This window comes from Bos javanicus, chromosome 15, assembly GCF_032452875.1.
Source record: "Bos javanicus breed banteng chromosome 15, ARS-OSU_banteng_1.0, whole genome shotgun sequence".
Classification (NCBI taxonomy): Eukaryota; Metazoa; Chordata; class Mammalia; order Artiodactyla; family Bovidae; genus Bos; species Bos javanicus.
Window position 1 is genome coordinate 39,243,894 of NC_083882.1, and position 16,995 is coordinate 39,260,888.

The following is a 16,995-nucleotide window of genomic DNA, read 5'->3' on the forward strand; positions in this document are numbered from 1 at the left end:
ACCCTGAGTTGTTCCGAGTTCTCCAAGTCTTGTTTGCTTTCTTTTGAAACAAGACCATAGAAAAACACGAAACAAGCCAGAAGCCTGGCAACAACACCTTTTATTTATATCAAACCACTGTCTGAGATTTCCTGTTTTTCTTAGTCCTTCAAAGAGCTGACAGGGAAAATTATTAGTCCTCTTTCTGAAAGGATTTAGAAACTGTAGGACAGTCTGTCATTCAATTGAGGACTACAGTGAATTATTTATTATCAATTATTATTGATCCCAGGTTGAGCTAAATAGAAGACAAACCTACTAATGAAAACATTTAACTACCGTGTTCCAAGGAAGATCCAGCGAACAGTAGAGGTGGGAAACCAAATAAGTAAAAGTACATTTGTTGCTTTTCTTCTTAAAAAAAAAAAAAAAAGCTACAAGTTGTAATACAAATAGACCTAGATAAAGAATCAAGAACTGGTTTTAATGCTAGATGTACTTCCAACTTTGGCTACTTGTATCATCTTTAAATTTCAATGTCTTTACCCTTAAAGGAGGTTTTAGGGTGATGCTCTTTTTAAAAATCAACTTTGATAATATATTACCTTGCATATGCAAGGTACCATTTTAGGTATAATTTGATGAGTTCTGAAAACATATATAGTCCTGTAACTACCACCATCATCACGAGGTAAAATATTTCATTTTCATCACCACAAAATCCTACCTAGATAGCATATTACAAAGCAGAGACATTGCTTTGCCAACAAAGGTCCAACTAGTCAAAGCTATGGTTTTTCCAGTGGTTATGTATGGATGTGAGAGTTGGACTAGAAAGAAAGCTGAGCACCAAAGAATTGATGCTTTAGAACTGTGTTGTTGGAGAAGACTCTTGAGAATCCCTTGGACTGCAAGGAGATCCAGCCAGTCAATCCTAAAGGAAATCAGTCCTGAATATTCATTAGAGGACTGATGCTGAAGTTAAACTCCAATACTCTGACTATCTGATGCGAAGAACTAACTCATTGGAAAAGACTCTGATGCTGGGAAAGATTGAAGGCAGGAGAAGAAAGGGACAACAGAGGATGAGATGGTTGGATGGCATCACCAACTCGATGGACATGAGTTTGAGTAAGCTCTGGGAGTTGATGATGGACAGGGAAGTCTGATGTGCTTCAGTCCATGGGGTCACAAAGAGTCGGTCAAGACCAAGTGACTGAACTGAACTAAACTTGACAGACAATCTCCTTCCCTTCTGCTGGGCCCGTGGAAAACATATATCTGATTTTTATCACTACAGCTTTGCCTTTTCAAAAATTTCATGTCTGGCTTCTTCTATTTAGCATAATGTTTTTGAAATTCATCAGTGTTGTACATATGAGTAATTTGCTTATTTATGGCTGAATTGCATGCCCTTTTATGAATATATCACAGTTTTCATCTGTTTGTCAATTGAATATTTTGGGTTGTTCTCAGGTGTTTTTTTTTTTAACTTTTATTAATAAGTCTACTGTGAACACTCATATACAACAAGTCTTTGAGTGAACGTGTTTTCATTTCTTTTGGGTGTACATGCAGTAAGTGGGATTTCTGAGTTAGATAGTAGGTGCACATTTAAGTTTATAAGGAATTGCAAACTGTTTTCTAAAGTGACTATACCATTTCTTGTTCCCACTGGCAATTGTAAACAATCTAGTTGTTTCACATACTTTTTAACAGTTTGTATTGTCAGTCCTTTCATTTTGGCCATTCTGTTGCCCTTTCAGGGCTTGGGAGTGGGCTCTTGTCTCCACTCAGAAATGGGTAGTCCAAGGAGACACATAAGCTGACAAAGCAAAAGACTTTATTGGGAGAGGTCACCTGGTTGGAGAGGAGCAGGGTAAAAGAACCCAGGAGAATGCTTTGCTATGTGGCTCTCAGTGTCAGGTTTTACTGTAATGGAGTTAGCATCTAGGTAGTCTCTGGCCAATATTTCACTTGGCCCGTATACGGTGACTCAAGGTCCTTCCTGGCGGCACATGCATCTCTCAGTCAAGATGGATTCCAGCATGAGGGCTTCATGAAGGTTGGCAGGACATTTTGTCTCCTACCTCCTCAGTTGGGCCCCTCCTAAACTCTCCTGATCACCAGTCACTGTGTTCTCTATCAGGACCTCCTGTCGTGAGACAACTCAGGCAAGCAGTTATCATTGTGCCTGGCCAAGGCAGGCAGTTTCAGTCAATGGTTCCCTAACAATTCTAGTGGGTGTGTAGATGTCTCTAATAGTTACTTTAATTGGCATTTCTCTAATCAGTAATGATATTAAGCATTTTTTTAATTTGCCCTTCATATATCCTTTTTGGTTAAAGAAAAGGTCTTTAAATCTTTTGTCCAAAAATTGAGCTGTCTTTTTATTATGGAATGCATTGCATATCCTGGATAAATGTCATTATGAGATAGATTGTTTTCCAATATTTTAACCCAGCTTGTGGCTTGTTTTGATAGCTTCGTTTGAAGAGAAGCCACTGGTATGTGTGTCAACAGTCAAATTCTTTGGATCTAAATTTCATCACACTTGAAATGAGGTCTTTGGGTAAGTGTTCTTTTTTTTTATAATGATTTGATTGAGGTATATTCCGCAGACCATAAAATTTACCCTTTTACAGTGTGCAACTCAGTGGTTCTTAGTATATTTACAGAGTTGTGCAATTATTGAAACTGAATGGGATCCTGTGGAGCCTTCCTGGGCAAAAAAGCCTTTTCCATCTCAGTTTCTTGTTTACAGGATAAAGGCTTCAGCCTCCTCAGTTCAGTTCAGTTCATTCACTCAGTGTGTCTGACTCTTTGAGACCCCATGGACTGCAGCACAGCACGGGGTCAGCCTCCTAGACCTCCTTGAACTTCAAAGAGCTGATTCAAACTTTGTTAATCAGGGAAGTAAAGGAATGCAGAAACAAAGGTGGAACAATCAAGAAACTATAGTGTAGCGATTAAAGCAAGATCCTGGTTCGCATTAAAGGAATATACAATGTCTTTGAGCCAAGAACTAAGGCTCTCATCTTAGGTGGAAGATGGTAACTTTGGGCTGAGTAAAAGATTCCTAGAACACTGCTCTGTTACCTCACCATCAATCAATCAGAAGACAGTCACATATGGGACTTTCCTGGTGGCCTAGTGGCTAAAACTCCATGCTCCCAATGCAGGGGGCCCAAGTTCAATCCCTGGTCAGGGAACTAGATTCCACATGCTGCAGCTAAATATCTTGAATGCTGCATCAAAGATGCTACTTGTCACAATTAAGATCTGGCATACCCAAATAAGTAAAATAAAAAATATTTTTTAAAAAAGACAGTTACATACCCTATAGCCCTAACCTCAAATTTTGCCTATAAAATGTTCTCTCAGAACAGACCCATCACAAGCACAGAAATTGAAACTGTAATCAGAAATCTTCCAGCAAACAAAAGCCCAGGACCAGACAGCTTCACAGCTGAATTCTACCAAAAATTTAGAGAAGAGCTAACACCTATCCTACTCAAACTCTTTCAGAAAATTGCAGAGGAAGGTAAACTTCCAAACTCATTCTATGAGGCCACCATCACCCTAATACCAAAACCTGACAAAGATGCCACAAACAAAGAAAACTACAAGCCAATATCACTGATGAACATAGATGCAAAAATCCTTAACAAAATTCTAGCAAACAGAATCCAACAACATATTAAAAAAGATCATACACTATGACCAAGTGGACTTTATCCCAGGGATGCAAGAATTCTTCAATATCTGCAAATCAATCAATGTAATACACCACATTAACAAATTGAAAAATAAAAACCAAATGATTATTTCAATAGATGCAGAGAAAGCCTTTGACAAAATTCAGCATCCATTTATGAAAAAAACCCTCCAGAAAGCAGGAATAGAAGGAACATACCTCAACATAATAAAAGCCATACATGACAAACCCACAGCAAACATTATCCTCAATGGTGAAAAATTGAAAGCATTTCCCCTAAAGTCAGGAACAAGACAAGGGTGCCCACTCTCACCACTACTATTCAACATAGTTTTGGAAGTTTTGGCCAGAGCAATCAGAGCAGAACAAGAAATAAAAGGAATCCAGATTGGAAAAGAAGAAGTAAAACTCTCACTGTTTGGAGATGACATTATCCTCTACATAGAAAACCCTAAAGACTCCACCAGAAAAGTACTAGAGCTAATCAATGAATATAGTAAAGTTGCAGGATATAAAATCAACACACAGAAATCCCTTGATTCCTATACACTAATAATGAGAAAACAGAAAGAAAAATTAAGGAAACAATTCCATTTACATTGCAATGAAAAAAATAAACTACTTAGGAATATATCTACCTAAAGAAACAAAAGACCTATATATAGAAAACTATAAAACACTGGTGAAAGAAATCAAAGAGGACACAAATAGATGGAGAAATATACCATGTTCATGGATCAGAAGAATCAGTGTAGTGAAAATGAGTATACTACCCAAAGCAATCTATAGATTCAATGCAATCCCTATCAAGCTACCAAAGGTATTTTTCAGAGAACTAGAACAAATAATTTCACAATTTGTATGGAAATACAAAAAAACCTCAAATAGCCAAAGCAATCTTGAGAAGAATAATGGAACTGGAGGAATCAACCTGCCTGACTTCAGGCTCTACTACAAAGCCACAGTCATCAAGACAGTATGGTACTGGCACAAAGACAGAAATATAGATCAATGGAACAAAATAGAAAGCCCAGAGATAAACCCACACACCTATGGACACCTTATCTTTGACAAAGGAGGCAATAATATACAATGGAGAAAAGACAATCTCTTTAACAAGTGGTGCTGGGAAAACAGGTCAACCACTTGTAAAAGAATGAAACTAGATCACTTTCTAACACCATACACAAAAATAAACTCAAAATGGATTAAAGACCTAAACGTAAGACCAGAAACTATAAAACTCCTGGAGGAAAACATAGGCAAAACACTCTCCAACATAAACCACAGCAGGATTCTCTATGACCCACCTCCCAGAATATTGGAAATAAAAGCAAAAATAAACAAATGGGACCTAATTAAAATTAAAAGCTTCTGCACAACAAAGGAAACTATAAGCAAGGTAAAAAGATAGCCTTCAAAATGGGAGAAAATAATAGCAAACGAAGCAATGGACAAAGAATTAATCTCAAAAATATAAAAGTAACTCTTACAGCTCAATTCCAGAAAAATAACCGACCCAATCAAAAAGTGGGCCAAAGAAATAAACAGACATTTCTCCAAAGAAGACATACAGATGGCTAACAAACATATGAAAAGATGCTCAACATCACTCATTATCAGAGAAATGCAAATCAAAACCACAATGAGGTATCATTTCACGCCAGTCAGAATGGCTGCTATCCAAAGTCTACAAGCAATAAATGCTGGAGAGGGTGTGGATAAAAGGGAACCCTCTTACACTGTTGGTAGGAATGCAAACCAGTACAACCACTATGGAGAACAGTATGGAGATTCCTTAAAAAACTGGAAATAGATCTGCCATATGACCCAGCAATCCCACTACAGGGCATACACACCGAGGAAACCAGAATTGAAAGTGACACGTGTACCCCAGTGTTCATCGCAGCACTTTATTATAGCCAGGACATGGAAGCAACCTAGATGTCCATCAGCAGATGAATGGATAAGAAAGCTGTGGCACATATACACAATGGAGTATTACCCAGCCATTAAAAAAAATACATTTGAATTAGTTCTAATGAGGTGGATGAAACTGGAGCCTATTATACAGAGTGAAGTAAGCCAGGAAAAAAAAAAAAACACACCAATATAGTATACTAACACATATATATGGAATTTAGAAAGATGGTAACAATAACCCTGTATGTGAGACAGCAAAAGAGACACAGATGTATAGAACAGTCTTTTGGACTCTGTGGGAGAGGGCAAGGGCAGAATGATATGGGAGAAAGGCATTGAAACATGTGAATTATCATATGTGAAACAAATCGCCAGTCCAGGTTCAATGCATGATACAGGGTGCTCGGGGCTGGTGCACTGGGATGACCCAGAGGGATGGGATGGGGAGAGAGGTGGGAAGGGGTTCAGGGTGGGGAACACATGTACACCCATGGCAGATTCATGTCAATGTATGGCAAAATGAATACAATATTATAAAGTAAAAAATAAATAAATAAATAAAACTGAAAAGAAAAAAAAAAATGTTCTCCCAGAAAACCATCAGGGAGTTCAGGTTTTTGAGCATGAGCTACCTGTTCTCCTTGCTTGGCCCTGTGATAAACTTTTCTCTGCTTTGGACTCCAAACTTTTGGTTTACCTGCCTTGCTGTGAGTTGGGAACAAGAACTTACATTTGGTAACACTGTCAGTTCAAGTCAGTTACTCAGTCGTGTCCGATTCTTTGCAACTCCATGGACTGCAGCACACCAGGCCTCTCTGTTCATCACCAACTTCTGGAGTTTATCCAAACTCATGTCCATTGAGTCAGTGATGTCATCCAACCATCTCAGCCTCTGTCGTCCCCTCTCCTCCCGCCTTCAATCTTTCCCAACATCAGGGTCTTTTCAAATGAGTTGGCTCTTGGCCTCAGGAAAGTATTGGAGTCTCAGCTTCAACATCAGTCCTTCCAATGAACATCCAGGACTGATCTTCTTTAGGATCAGTCCTGAAGTGGGGAAAGTCCTAAAGTCCTAAAGTGGTAACACTATCACCACTTTGTAATTTCATAACCCCCTAAAGAAACTCTCTCCTTATTAGCAGTCATCCCCCCTTTCCCAGCACCTGACAACAATTAATCTCTTTCTCAATGAATTAACCAATTCTGGGCATTTCATATAAAAGGAGTTATATGATACTTGGTATGCTGTGTCTAGCTTGTTTCATTAGCATAATGTTTTCAAGGTTCATCTATGTCGTAGCATATACTAGTGCTTAATTTATTTTTATTGTTAATGTATAAATATACTACAGTTGATGGATATTTAGATCATTTTGACTTTTACTTTTTATGAATGACACATTTTACGAACATTTGTGTGCAAGTTTTTGAGTGCACATGTTTTCAGTCCTCTTAGGTGTATACCTAGGAGGAGGATTTCTGGGTCATTCAACTGTATATTTAATATTTTAAGGTTATTCAATATTGTGTTCCAAAGTGCACCTTACATTTCCATCAGCAAGGTATAAGAATCCAATTTCTCCATGTTTTCACTCTTTTTCCCCTACCAATATTTCTTTATTTAAATAACTTCCTGTATTATTTATTGAAGTCTTTTTTTTCTTTGCTAATTCTTAGTGATCATTTTTTTTAAAATATCCATTCTATGGTATACAGTGGTATCTCAATTGTGGTTTTGATTTGCATTTCCCTAATGATTTTGATTTGCATTTCATCTAGTCAAGGCTATGGTTTTTCCAGTGGTCATGTATGGATGTGAGAGTTGGACTATAAAGAAAGCTGAGCACTGAAGAATTGATGCTTTTAAACTGTGGTGTTGGAGAAGTTGAGAGTCCCTTGGACTGCAAGGAGATCCAATCAGTCCATCCTAAAGGAGATCAGTCCTGGGTGTTCATTGGAAGGACTGATGCTGAAGCTGAAACTCTAATACTTTGGCCACCTCATGTGAAGAGTTGACTCATTGGAAAAGACCCTGATGGTGGGAGGAATTGGGGGCAGGAGGAAAAGCGTGCAACAGAGGATGAGATGGCTGGATGGCATCACCAACTCGATGGACATGAGTTTGGGTAAACTCCGGGAGTTGGTGATGGACAGGGAGGCCTGGCATGCTGCAATTCATGGGGTCACAAAGAGTCAGACACGACTGAGCGACTGAACTGGATTGAATGGAGAAGACTCTTGAGAGTCCCTTGGACTGCAGGGAGATCTAACCAGTCAATCCTAAAAGAAATCAGTCTGGAATATTCATTGGAAGGACTGATACTGATCTGAATCTCCAATACTTTGGCCACCTAATGCAAAAAAACTGACTCATTGGAAAAGACCCTGATCCTCGGAAAGATTGAAGGTGGGAGAAGGGGACGACAGAGGATGAGATAGTTGGATGGCATCACTGATGCGATGGACATGAGTTTGAGTAAACTCTGGGAGTTGGTGATGGACAGGCAAACCTGGCATGCTGAAGTCCACAGGGTTGCAAAGAATCAGACATGACTGAGTGACTGAACTAAACTGAATGACTAACGATGTTGAGTATATATTCATGTGCTTATTGGTCATTTGCATATCTTCCTTGAAGAAGTGTCTATTACATCCTTCAATTTCAAGGATTTTAGCCCATTTAAAAATTAGGTTGTCTTTCTGTTGTTGAGTTGTAAGAGTTCTTTATATACTTTGAATATAAGTCCTTTATTTAATATGTAATTTCTAAATATTTTCCCCTATCCTGTAGGTTTTCTTTTCACTTTCTTGATGGTATCCTTTGGCACAAAAGTTTTACTTTTGGTGAAGTTCAAATTATCTTTTTTCCTTTGGTTGCTTGTGCTTTGGGTGTCATAGTTAAGAAACTATTGCCTAATTAAAAGTCACAAAGATTTATTTCTATGTTTTCTTCTAAGAGCTTTGTGATTTTAGTTGTTAAATTTAGGTCTTTGGTCTGTTTGAGTTGAATATTGTATGGGATGTGAGTAGGAATCCAACCTCATTCTTTTGTACATGGATACTCAATTGTCCCAGTATCATTTATTATAAGTACTATTATTTCTCCATTGAACTGTCTTGGCATCCTTGTCAAAGAGCAATTGACCATACACAATGTGGTACTTGCATAAAAACAGACACACACACACACATATATATACATACACAAATGGAATAAAATAAAAAGTCAAGAAATAAACTATTTGCATATGTGGCCAAATGATTTTTGACAATGGTGCCAAGACAGTTCAGTGGGAAAAGGACAGCTTTTTTGCAGATGATACTGGAAAACCTGGATGCTTGCATGCTACGTCACTTTAGTCATGTCTGACTCTCTGGGACCCTATAGATTGTAGCCCACCATGCTTCTCCATCCATAGGATTCTCCAGGCAAGAATACTGGAGTGGGTTGCCATGCCCTCCTCCAGGGGATCTTCCCAATCCAGGGATTGAACCCATGTCTCTTATTCCTGAATTGGCAAGGGGTTCTTTATTACTAGTGCCACCTGGGAAGCCCAGGAAAACTGGATATTCACATGCAAAAGAAATGGGCTTTAATCTAACATGAGATACCAAAATTACCTCAAAATGGATCAAAAACTCACATGTAAGACCTAAAAATATAGAACTCTTAGGAGGAAAAATAGGACAAAAGCTATACAATATTGGATTAGCAATGATTTCCTAGATGCGTCACCAAAGGCATAGGGGACAAAATTAAAAATGGACATTTATGCTTTATGAAAATTAAAAAATTTAGAACATCAAAAAACACTGTCATGCTTTCCTGGTGGCTAGCTGGTAAAGAATCCACCTGCCAATGTTGGAGTCACAGATTCCATTCCTGATCCAGGAAGATCTCACGTGCCAAGAAGCAACTAAGCCTGTGAGCCAGAAGTTTTGAGCCTATACTCTAGAGCCTGGAAGCAGCAACTAATAAGCCTGTGCACCAATATTACTAAAGCCTGTGTGCCCTAGAGCCTGTGCTCCACCACAAGAGAAGCCACCGCAGTGAGAAGCCCAAGCACCGCAACTGGAGAGGAGCCCCCATTCACCACAACTAGAGAGAAGCCTGTGAAGCAATGAAGATTTGCACAGCCAAAATAATAATAATAAATAAAATATTTTTTAAAAGAAACTGTCAATAAAATAAAAGGGCAACTCACAGAATAAAAGAAAATATTTACAAAGCATATATATGATAAGGAATTAATTTTCAGAGTATACAGAGAACTCTTAAAACTTAATAACAACAAAAACAAACTGATTAAAAATTTGGCAAAGGACATTTCTCCAAAGAAAATATATAAATGGCCAAAAAGAGGGGATTCCCTGGTGGTCCAGTGGTTAGAACTCCATGCTTTCACTGCAGGAGCAACTAAGTTGCTCTGATGGGGAACTAAGATCCTCCATAGCTGTGCAGCACAGTCAGAAAAGAAAAAAAATTAGGTTGTCTATAAATGGTCAATAAGCAAATGAAGCATGCTCAACATCACTAATCATTAGGAAAATGCAAATCAAAACTATAATGACATACATCCATTAGAGTGGGCCCTACCAAAAAAGATAAAAGAAAGACCAAAAATAACATGTTAATGGGGGTGTGGAGAAACTAGAATCCTTGTATGTTGTTGGTGGGAAACTAAAATGGTACAGCTACTATGGAAAAGAGTATGGCAGCTCCTTAAAAATACAGTTACCATATGATCTAGCATTCCACTTCTGGGTATATGCCCAAAAGAATTGGAAGCAAGGACTCAAATAGACCTTTGTACACCCATGTTCATAGCAGTTTTATTCACAATAGCTCAAACATGGAAACAATCTATTTGTTCATCATTGATAATTGAATGGTAAAATGTAGTATAAACATATAATAGCATACTTTTCAGCTTTTAAAAGGAAGGAAACTCTGACATAGCTACAACATGGATAAACCTTGAGGATATTATGGTGATTGAAATGAACCAGTCACAAAAAGACAAATACTACATGTTTCTATTTATATGAAGTAGGTATTTAGAGTAGTCAAAATCTAGACAGAGAAAGTAGAATTGTGGTTGTCAAGGACTGGGGGGAGAGGTTATTGTTTAAAGGGTATAGGGTTTTAGCTTTATGAGATTAAAAGTTATGAAGATGGATGATGGTGATGGTTGTACCACATTATGAGTATATTTAATACCGCAGAAGTGAAGTTGTTCAGTCATGTTCGACTCTTTGTGACCCCATGGACTGTAGCCTACCAGGCTCCTCTGTCCATGGGATTTTCCAGGCAATAGTCCTGGAGTGGATTGCCATTTCCTTCTCCAGGGGATCTTCCCAACCCAGGGATCGAACCCGGGTCTACCGCACTGTAGACAGACGCTTTACCATCTGAGCCACCAGGGAAGGTACACTTAAAAATGATTAAGATGGAAAATTGTCAGTCATGACACTTATCTCAACAAAACTTAAAAAAAAAAATCAACTGAATCTTAGACACAAGTTCAATCCCTGGTCTGAGAGAATTCTGCATGCCATAGAGCAAGTAAGCCCATGTGCCACAAATATTGAGCCTGGGCTCTAGAACCAGAGAGCTGCAACTCCTGAAGCATGGGTGCCTAGAGCCTGTGCTCTGCAACAAGAGAAACCACGGCAATGAGAAGACCAAGCACTGCAATGAAGAGTAGCTCCCACTAGCCATGATTAGAGAAAGCCTGTGGGCAGCAAAGAAGACCCAGCACAACCAATAACAATAGATAGCTGATTTATTATGAATAATAAATTAATAATTAATTAATTTAAAGTCAACTGATAATAAAAGTTTATTTTGGGACTCTCAGTTCTATCCCATTGATCTTCATGTCTTATGCTGCTACTGCACTGCCTTGATTAGCTTTTTAGTACATTTTGAATCATGACGTGTAAGTCCTCCAACTTTGTTCTTCAGAGTTGCTCTGACTAAGAAAGCAGCTGTGTTTTTTTCAACTATGTGTTCTATGAGAGAAACATTTAAAGAACATTTATAATATATGAAAAACACACAAAGACATCTAATGCAATCCTTGTAAAAATCATATAAGGTAATATTATGACTTTATTAATTAAGTGATCATATTTTTATCATCTGTTCTGTATCAGACATTATGGATACAAGACACTGGGGCTGTATCCAGATAGGCAACATGATCCCTGTTCAGGTTTAGGTCACTCTCTCAAACTGGAATGCAGTTCTCTTGACTCCAAGTCCCCAAATAGTTTCACTGCAAAAAGATTAATTCCTTCTATAGTTCTCAAACATCTTCTATAGTTTCTCTCTGGCCTGAGCTGGATAAGTGGTCACCTGAATGGCATGAGAACCAAGGTAAATCCTGGATCTCATAGCCTTCTCATTTAAGTGGGAGATCATTCAACCATTTGTTCATTTAAAGAACATTTATTCAGGGCCTACTGTATGCCAAGGATTAGTGATATAATCAAGAAGAGACAATGTCACCACCTTCATGAAGCTTACTTTCCTGCACAAGAGACATGTAACAAGAAATTTCACAAATAACAAGATAATTACAGCAAATAATTGCAGGCTTCTGTAAAGAAAGTCTGCCAAAATGAAGAATATCAGAGATAACTACCATTGTTGGGGGGTTTACAGAAAACCTCACTTTAAAGACTTAAAATTTTGTCAAGGGACGAAGAATAAGAGAGAAATGGCCCTATCAAAAGCATTTCAAGCAAAGAAAGTACAACAGCAGAGTCCCTGAGGCAGGAAAAGAGCTAGGTGTAGCCTGGGAACTGACAGAAAGCCAATGAGATTAGAGTATACTAAGCAAAGAGCACGGTGATACTGGAGAGGTAAGCAGGCAGTGCTTACAGGGCATTGGAGGGCACCCAAGAAACGAGTTATCCAACTCGAGACTAGAGTCACATCCTGACAGCTCTTGTCCTAGTGTGCTAGAGTCCTTAGAGAAAATCTGCTGTTCTTGGTTCACTGGTGAGGGCAATCATTGCCCCCAGGAGTGCTCAGATCAGATACATGCCCTCACTGGCTCCAAGATGGAGTGGATTGGCCGGCATCTTTTTTCATATTCTTGGCCATGGTGCATTATAAATCCTCTTCTCTGTTCTTCTAGGGTTACTACAAAGTTTTGGGGGGAAGGGAAAGCTCCCAAAGCAGCCTGTCATTGTGAAGGCCAAATTCTTCAGCAGAAGAGCTGAGGAGAAGATTGAGGGTGTAGGTGGGGCTTATGGCCTGGTGGCTTGAAGCCACATGCTGGGAAATTCATTAAATGTTAACAAGTGCTTTCTTAAAAAACAAACAAACAAACAAAAACTGTTAGCCAAAGTAAATTAGAAGCCATTGAAGGATTTTAAACCAAAGGATGTTGTGATCTGATTTATATTTTTAAAAGCTTACTCCTACTATGTGTATAGAATGGATTGGGTATATAAGTAAACAAGCTTAAAATCTTGAAGTTCATGAAGTTCAGCTAGAAGGCTATTGCAGCTGTCAAAATGAAAGAAAGCTTTCTTAGACTAGGATGGTACTGGTGGAGATACATGGAGAGAAGTGAAAATATTCTAGATGTATTTTGGAAATGAAAATAACAGGTTGATGCTCGAGTTTTTGGCTTTTATAACTGTATGGTGGCATCATATGCTAAAATGGGGAAGACTACAAGTAGAGAATATATAGGTTTTAAAAAATCATCCATAATTGCATCTTAGACATGTTGAGTTTGAAACAATTATGAGACATTCAAAAAGCTTGTAGGATAAGGATCAGGCCCTTCCTGCAAGGAAAGCAGCTGAGGAAGAAAGCTTACTGTCAAAGGAAGTCTGACTTCCAGGGGTGCTGGAGCAGGTGTCAGATGAAGGAAACCATTATCCTAAGACCAAAGAGATAGAACCAAGAACTAATAGCACTATTGCAGCTCATCTTAGAAAATATTCATTGAATATCCATAGGAATCACCATGAGGTTTGTTGTTGTTGCTAAGTCATGTCCGATTCTTTGCAACTCCAGGGACTGCAGCACACCAGGCTTCTCTGTCCTCCAATATCTCCCAGAGTTTGCTTGGATTTATGCCCATTGAGTCGGTGATGCTATCCAACCATCTCATCCTCTGCTACCCCTTTCTCCTTTTGCCTTCAGTCTTTCCCAGCATCAGAGTCTTTTCCAATGAGTTGGCTCTTCACATCATATGGACAAAGTTTTGGAGCTTCAGCTTCAGCTTCAGCCCTTCCAGTAAATATTCAGGGCTGATTTCCTTTGGGATTGACTGATTTGATCTCTTTGCAGTCTGAGGGACCCTCAAGAGTTTTCCTCAGAACCACAATTCAAGAGCATCAATTTTTTGGTGCTCAATCTTTTTTATGGTCCTACTCTCAATCCATACATGACTACTGGAAAAACCGTTGCTTTGACTACAGAGACCTTTGTTGGCAAAGTGATGTCTCCGCTTTTTTAATATGCTGTCTTGGTTGGTCATAGCTTTCCTTCCAAGGAGCAAGTGTTTTTTAATTTCATGACTGTAGTCACTGTCTGCAGTGCTTTTGGAGCCCCCCAAAATAAAACCTGCCACCGCTTTCACTTTTCCCCCTTCTATTTTCCATAAAGTGATGGGACCAGATACCATGACCTTAGTTTTTTGACTGTTGAGTTTTAAGCCAGCTTTTTCATTCTCCTCTTTCACTCTCATCAAGAGTCTCTTTAGTGCTTCTTCACTTTTTGCCACTAGAATGGTATCATCTGCATATCTGAGGTTGTTGATATTTTTCCTGGCGACCTTGATTCCAGCTTGTGATACATCCAGCCCAGCACTTCGCATGATGGTCTCTGCATATAACTTAAATAAGTGCAGTTACAATATACAGCCACTGTCATACTGCTTTCCCAATTTTGAACCAGTCAGTTGTTCCATGTCTGGTTCTAACTGTTGCTTCCTTACTCACATATGGGTTTCTCAGGAGACAGATAAGGTGGTCTGGTACTGTCTTTAAGAGATGGGAGTACTTGAATACCTTACCTGTCTCAGGTAATAGAAAGAGGCATAATCTTGAAAAGAGAAGACATAGTTTAAGGTCTGGTGACTTTGGCAAAGTTCAAACTTCTTTGATCCTTGTTGAATGATTATGAAAATCAAGAGGAAAAATTTGTGTGAAATCATCTGGCTGTATAATTGGAGGTTTATACTGTACATTGTGAGAGCAGGTATTATTATGAGCAATCAATATGAGCTCTGTGCCTATAACATTGCTTTCTGAAAAAAAAAAACAATAATTTTGATGATGGTTTAACAGGATCAAAATAAATGTACTTTACCCTGGTACAGGCCAGCTCTAGCATCACCCAAGTGAAACAGATCAGGACAAAATGACACCAAGGAGACTGATGTGTATGCTGAGTTCCCATGTGGGTAAAGAACTCATCTCAGAATCAGCGGGTCTCAGCAGATCTTGACCTTGATTGCAATGTGACCATGACTAATAGCAACAGCTTGGTTACATTGCTGCAATCTCTTTACCATTGCATTCCAAACATATCAGAGTGTTGTCTGTATATCTTGTACCATCTTTTAGAGCCTACCTGTCAACATTAACCCACAGTCTTGGCAAACATGCCAGTGATCATCTGCCTTTCTTCCCATACAATCTCTAGACTTGTTGTTTCAACAAAATAAGCATTTTTTTCACTCTTTTGCTCTACCCTTGCAGAACAACTCATTTTTCTCAAATACCATGTACTTTCACATTTCCAAACTTTTTTCCGTATAAATGTTCCTTAGGCCTAGAATGTCCTCACTCCTCACCTTCTTACTGATTAACTATTTATGCTTTCAGGGTCAGATAAATGTAAATTGCCATCTCTCGTCAAAATACTCAGTGGAATTCATTGCATTGTTATCTATATTTCCATTTTATGCTATTTATAGTTCAATATACTTATTCAGCAAACATTTACAGAATGTCTGCTGAATATCAGGACCTTTTAAGATGCAAATGACAGAAACCTACTCCAAGTAGCTTAAACAAGCTAGCTCACCACATTTCCATCCTCACCTATATTTCCATTTTACTCCATTTATAATTCAATATACTTAGTCAACAAACATTTACAGAATGCCGCTAAAGGTCAGGACTCTTTTAGATGCAAATGATACAAACTCAAATCTAAATAGCTTAAACAAGCCAGCTCACCTAATGGAAAAGAACAATGAAAAACATGGTGCGATCCAGGCATTCAAACGATGTGATTTGTATTAATCTTTCTTTTGTACAAGTTGATTAGGTTGGGCCCCCTAGAAATAGAGCCTGAGATAGGATTCTTATGAAAGTGATTTATTGAGGGGATGCCTTTAGGAAAAGATGTGGAAGGAAAACAGGGGAAGAAAGTAAAGTAAGAATGCAGCCTCCATTGGAAACTAGTTTCAGCTTTTCCACGTGTGGAGATTTAAAGCATAAATCACACCACACAATTTGTCCTATCTGGAGTCAAGAGTGTTTTGCTTTAAAAAAAAAATTATTTCTTATTTTTTTGATTGCAACATGCCACATGTGGAATCTTAGCTCCCCGACCAGGGATTGAACTCATACCTCCTGCATTGGAAGCACAGAACCTTAAACACTGTACCGCCAGGGAAATCTTGAGGGTGTTTTGCTTTTTGTATTCCCTTGATGATGAGCCAAGAGCTGTTAGATGGGAAGGTCTGTGTTAATCTTCCCTGTGAAAGGGACATGGGTGAAGCAGCAACAGCAACTATGTGGCAGGCATGATGACTGTCAAGATTCATCTGCAGCTTGGTCAATCTCAGAGGAAAGATCTTCTTAAATCTCTGAAAAGTTCAGGGTGAACTCTGATGTGTGCAATTCTTTTGCAATACAGGTGGAATCAGAATCAAGTAAACCACAAGCTGTAGATGCTCCTCAGGAAAGGGGGGGTTTTAATTAATGAAGGAAGAAGGCTGGTAGGCAATGTCAAGAATTCATTCTACCAAGTTCCAGGCACTGGTGGGGGCAAAGAATACAATGGTGAGCAAAAAATACACACATCTCTGTTGTCACAGAGCATATCAGCTTTGCTTAGTGCAGAGACACACACAAAAAAGCTGCAATAATGTAAAATATACGCTGTGGTAGGGGAAGGATTGATGGCTCTGAATGCATTATGTTAGTTTATCCAACTTTATATATCCAGTGCCCAGATGGTACCCTAAGTACTGTAAGTGGTCAGTGAAGGAGCATATGCAGCTAGTTGTGTGAACTCAGGGTTTTGGGCAGGAAGGAAGTAGATCCTCTCTGGGAGTTGTCCTTTTAGTTAGTTTATGGGCCACGCAAGACAATCACTCACTACTTACTGGCCA

The 16,995-nt window shown here is 38.7% G+C and overlaps 1 non-coding gene across 1 annotated transcript; it reads left to right on the forward strand.

Moving 5' to 3' along the window:
• The first annotated feature begins 12,543 nt into the window (after positions 1-12,543).
• On the forward strand, positions 12,544-12,672 carry LOC133227189 (small nucleolar RNA SNORA3/SNORA45 family). The gene has a single exon (XR_009729748.1). It is a non-coding gene; the product is annotated as a small nucleolar RNA SNORA3/SNORA45 family (small nucleolar RNA).
• The last annotated feature ends 4,323 nt before the right edge of the window (positions 12,673-16,995 follow it).